Source organism: Podarcis muralis, chromosome 14 (genome assembly GCF_964188315.1).
Source record: "Podarcis muralis chromosome 14, rPodMur119.hap1.1, whole genome shotgun sequence".
Lineage (NCBI taxonomy): Eukaryota > Metazoa > Chordata > Lepidosauria > Squamata > Lacertidae > Podarcis > Podarcis muralis.
The window spans coordinates 24,132,614-24,138,617 of NC_135668.1; positions in this window are offsets into that span (position 1 = coordinate 24,132,614).

A 6,004-nucleotide genomic window follows, 5' to 3' on the forward strand; every position below is an offset into this window, starting at 1 on the left:
GCGGCAGACCCGGGAGCCCCGACCAATCAGAGAAGGGAAGGAGCCATGTGCACGGGCTGCGTGGGTAAACACAGGCAGGCCGGCAGGCAGGCAGGGAAAAGGGGAAGGGCCTGAGAGTGACGTGATTCTTTCTCTGGTGGAAACTCCGTAGGATTTCCTCTCAGGGTTCCGGTGTAGACAGCGGGATTCCCAGAAGCACTTGGGTGGCCGCGGGGAGCGCAGCGTTTTCATTTCGTTTTCACTTTTAGTTTGTATACCGCCTTTCTGCGTTGCTGTACGCGAGGGGGTTGGCAAGCATGAGAAACAGGGGAATATGCCGCAGAAATCAATCATCTAACAATCCCATCCAATGAAAATAAGCCATAACAACAACAAAAAAGACTTTATATTAAAAAATGTTCAATAATCCATTAGCATATGATAGTACACAGTAAAATAAACTCTCAACATTCCAGCCGATAAACAGGAATTTATTCTCAACGATGTACAATGTAATCATTACTAAACTACATTAAAAATAACAGCAAGTCACAATGCACAAAATACAGCAATACATAAAAGTAAAAAGATTTAGTTGAGCAACAGATTCATATAACTTCTAAATTTATTATTGCTATTATTATTACTTGTGGACTCCTCCTATCCCAGCTGCTTCTGCTGCTCTTAAAGTCATGGCCTGGGAGAGGCCATTGCTCTGCTGGACTTGATTGATGGTGGGGCACCCTTCCTCACATTTCCTTGCTGAGGAAGCTGGCAGGACTCTGTTAAAGTGAGACGCAGGGGTGTACCTAAGGCCCAGGGGCATGTGTGTAGCCAAGGGGGGTAGGGAGGGGCAGCTGCCCCCCAATAAATAAAAATCAATAAAAATACATAGCAAACTGAAGTTCTGCCCCCTCTAACAAAAGACCTGCCCCCCCCAAAAAAATCCTGGCTACGCCCATGCCCAGGGGGTTACAAAAACTGCTGCTCTCCACTTGGGCTTGGTGTGATTAGGAGCCTGCCTGCCCCTCCTCCCCCTGTATTCCCTGGGCTGCTGCTCTGCTGCTCTGGGCACTGGCTCCTCTGGGTGCCTTGGTGGAGCTATTTGCCAAGGGTTCAAGGAATGGGAGGAGAGCTCTGATACAGCTCCTTGGCAAGAGCAAAAAGGAGCCTAGGTATGCTTCTGGTGAGATATAGTAGTAAAGTAAAGGTAAAGGGACCCCTAACCAGTCGTGGCCAACTCTGGGGTTGTGGCGCTCATCTCGCTTTATTGGCTGAGGGAGCCGGCGTACAGCTTCCGGGTCATGTGGCCAGCATGACTAAGCCGCTTCTGGTGAACCAGAGCAGTGCACGGAAACACCGTTTACCTTCCCACCGGAGCAGTACCTATTTATCTACTTGCACTTTGACGTGCTTTTGAACTGCTAGGTTGGCAGGAGCAGGGACCAAGCAACAGGAGCTCACCCCGTCACAGGGATTCGAACTGCCGACCTTCTGATCAGCAAGTCCTAGGCTTTGTGGTTTAACCCACAGTGCCACCCGTGTCCCATAGTAGTAAGAGTTATGGCTAATTGCATCTCCATGCCTCTTCTCCAACACTGGACTAAATGGGCTGCAGGCCTGATCCAGCAGTCTGTTATTATGCACTAAAGCTCCTTCCATAGTGAACAGCCATTTGGGACCCAAGAAATTGCCTTATGCTAAATCAGACCATTGGTCCATCTGGTTCAGGATTGTCTCTGTGGAGCAGTTGATGAGAATTGGAAGTGGTGAGAGCGCTGTGGCATTCAAGCACTTTCTGAGGGCTGCCCATCATTCTAAAACAATTAATAATGATAATAATAGCAATAATGTGCTTGACGCTAACCTTTGACAACAGCCCTGGCCTCAGGCATACCATTCTGTGAAATACTTCTGCCTCTTGAAATGATTTATTTTTGGAAAGCTTATTGTGGGGTAGTGAAGAAGAATAAAGCAGAGGTTCCCTCTAGGAGAATTTGTGACCTGAGGCAAAAATAATAATAATGATGAAATGATGCCCACCCCCATGGGAAAAACAGAACAAAATGTCTGTTCCTCAATATTTGGACTACAACTCCCATCACCATGCTAGCTGGGGCTGATTGGAGTTGTAGTTTAAAATATCTGGAAAGCACCAAGTTGGGGAAGTCGGACCTAAATAATTGACTCTGAATGAGAATCTGCTGTCTGCAGCATACCCTCCTGCCATGTGTAATGATAGGGTTGGCCCCGGAATGTATGATTTGTCATAGAAGAAGCTGGGAATCTTGTCTGTGCAGCTTTTACGTTTCATTCCAAAATAGGTTGTTGTTCTTCTTGGGGGGATATGGAAAAATGAACTAGAGAAGGGGATAGTGCTTACTGAGTCAATAAAACCATGTAGTTGCACAGTGTTGGAAAGGTGAGATCTTTTACAGGGCTGGTAAAATATATTACCGTGCACTGCTATAGGTTTATTATTAACTTGTACTTATCTGTGCTTATATGCTTTTCTGCACGTACAGTTCCAAGAGCTCTCAAATCTCTCTCTCTCTTTTTAAAGAAAGCAATTTAACACCCCTTCTGCAGTTGTACTGGCTGGCTGGCCGCCCCCAAGGAAAAGTGTATGTATTTCCTTTTGGTCCAAGTGCACTCAAGGAGGTTCATAACATAAGCTGAAACAATATCTAATATGAATTATTATTGCTGCTATTGTTATTAATCAGACAATATAGAGTGAAATGGGAACAGAAGAAAAACCGCACAACATATAGCAGACACATAAACAGAGGCAATTTGTTGAGCTCAGATTCTGACCTAGATGGACTATAAGGCAGCTTTTAATGTCCCTTAGCAGTTTTGTTCATCAAGGGTTTTTTATGGCAAGTTCCTGATTTAAGGCTTCTTGGGAGGGTATATGTCCTTAAAGGTGCTCTAGACATCCAATAAATCACATAGACCTAAATCAATTAGTGCATGGACTATGGAAACAATGTGAGGCTCAATTCTCACTCCCATTTCATAAGAAGAAAGAAAAAGGCTAAATAATAAAGTTTAATGCAACAGAATTCTTCTTGAAATTTCTCTAGATCCAAAAAGATGTTTGATCTGGAAACTCTGAATAAGGGAAACAATTTCCTCCTGATTATAGAATCATAGAGTTGGAACGGACACCAAGGTCATCTAGTCCAACCCCCTGCAATGCAGGAATCAAGGGCTTGGTAGAAGTACCATGTGATTCTATGGATAGAGTTGCTGCACCTGTGAGCTCAAGGTTTGACCTCAGGGCCAGCACTAACTGGAGTGATGGATGGTAAGCCAATTAACCGAGGGAGATAAAATGAAGACATTGGGCCTTTGTTTCCTTCTGCAACTTCCTCTTGCTTGAAGTTTGTCTCCTCATGAAGTCCTTGTCCAGACAATCAAAGTTCTGCAGAAATATAACACTGGGAAAAAGGGAGGAAAAACTGAACTACTACAGTGGAGTCAACTGCATTATGCAAAGCACATTTAAGCAAAAGTTACTCAGAGTGAACAAAAGTAGGACTGCGGTTAAAGGGGAAGGGTTGTTCAGCATGAGCAAACTAAAAAACCATTCTAGGTCGGTGGTGGTCTTTCATATTTTGCTACCACCAGCTGACTTTGATGTTCTGCAACCAGAAGTCAGCAAAAATATAGCTTATGCGGGTAAGCTCCTGCAGGCTGCCACAAGACCCTTTACTAAGGGACAGGCTTGTTCACAATGCAATGCTGTTCAGCAGTGCAGTGCCAGAAAATAGAATGCTTAGGGGAGAATAACATATTTTAATGTTCTCTCTCTCTCTCTCTCTCTCTCTCTCTTACATACACACACTGCATGTGGAAATTGAGAATATCACAGAGAAATGTCACATTTGAGCCTTACTCCAAGTCTTCTGAATAGCTCAGTTGGCTAGAGCATGGGGCTGATAATGCCATGGGCGCATTTTCAGTCCCTGTATGGGACAGCCGCATATTCCTTCATTGCAGGGGTTTGGATTAGATGATCCTCAGGGCCCTTTCCAACAATTCTGTGATTCTACATACAGAGGGGGTTATTCAGTTGTAAAATTGATCTGTCTTAAGAGACATCTAGTCCAGTTAAGGCTGTGTGCTATGCTTTATCTGATCATGTAGTTTGGCTTCAAATCAATCCACAGGAGAAGGCAGAGGGACAAGACACAAGGGGAAGCACAAGCAACTCATGTCAGATCATTGTGCTTTAAATTCTACTTTTCAGCACCAAATTGGTTTCCAAACCTCCAAGTACTTCATGTTCTTCCCTTTAATTGCCGGAGAAGCTCTTTCCCAGCACAGAACTGTAGGTCTCGTTCACCCTGACAGTGTGCAAGGGCTCACGGTTTTGTGAGGTGGGCGAGTTCTTTCTCCCCACTTAAAGTGTGGGACACAAGCAACACCTTCCCTTCCACATCAGGCAGCTCTGCTTTATGTTCTGTTTCCAGTTTTATGGCAGCGCTTCTCTGGGTTTCAGGCACTCGACATTCCCAACCCTACCTGAAGATGCCAAGGAAAACTGAACCTGCGACCTTCCGCATGCAGAGTAGATGCTGTGCCACAAACAATTAACTGGAAGTCTTCTGCAAAGGAAGCCTTCCTCCTCTGACATTGTGACACAATTCCTGCTAATAAATTTCATCAACAGGCACTTTCCAATATTATGTAAAAGTGGGGTAGGCTGTTGGTAAACTCTGAAAACTGATTCCTCCAAACTGGGCGAACAGGCAAGAAAATGGGAAACGTTGATCAATACATAAGAAAGTGTAAAGTGATAGATATTGGGGCAAACAATGTATACATGGGTGGGGTCTGTACTGATGCTGACTCACCAGGAAAGAGAGCTCAGAGCCACAGTGGGCAGCTCAGTAGAAACATCAACTCACTGTGTGGCAGCTGTGAAACACAAAAATCCCATGCTAGGGATTATCAGGACTGTACAGTAGTACCTCGGGTTGCAGACACTTCAGGTTACAGACGCTTCAGGTTACAGACTCCACTAACCCAGAAATAGTACCTCGGGTTAAGAACTTTGCTTCAGGATGAGAACAAAAATCGCGCAGCGGCGGCGTGGCGGCAGTGGGAGGCCCCATTAGCTAAAGTGGTGCTTCAGGTTAAGAACAGTTTCAGGTTAAGGACGGACCTCTGGAACGAATTAAGTACTTAACCCAAGGTACCGCTGTATACAGTATTTAATATGTGGCTGTACTATGGATTCATAGAAAGGCATTATGGGAAAAAGGAAGCTGTCTTATACGGAACCAGACCCTTTGTCCTTCTAGATCAGGCATAGGCAAACTCGGCCCTCCAAATGTTTAGGGACTACAACTCCCATCATCCCTGACCACTGGTCCTGTTAGCTAGGGATGATGGGAGTTGTAGTCCCAGAACATCTGGAGGGGCAAGTTTGCCTATGCATATTCTAGATCAATATTGCCTACACTGACTAGCAGCATCTCCTCAGGGGGCATCTCTAGCCCTAAATAGAGATGCTGGGGATTGAACCTGGGACCTTTGGCATGCAAAGCAGATGCTCTGCCACTGAGCTGTGGTTGTTTTTGTCTCAGCATTGAAAGACACAAGCAATACCTTCCCTGCCTCATCAGGCAGCTCCATTTCGCCTTATTATTTCCTGCTTTGTTTTTTCTCCGCAGATGGTTAATTGTGAGTCCTCTGCAAAGGAAAGTCCCCTCCTCCAACAGAGAGTCAACAAATCTCAAAAGAGGCTCCTTTGCAGATTCTCTGTGGGTGACAATAGCAATACCATTTCCCAAAATAATTTAATACTGTGAGTGTGCTATCATTCCCCCCGCCCCCAACAAAAATGCTTCAAGAGATCTTGAGATGCAGGATGAAATCGGGGAGGCATTCAAAGGAGAAAGTGTTATAGTAATGGGTGACTTCAATTACCCTCGCACAGACGAGGAAATTGATTTCCAAGGAGGAATCTTCTAAAAAAAATTAGGAGGCTGGCAAAAAGGAAGTTGAAAGA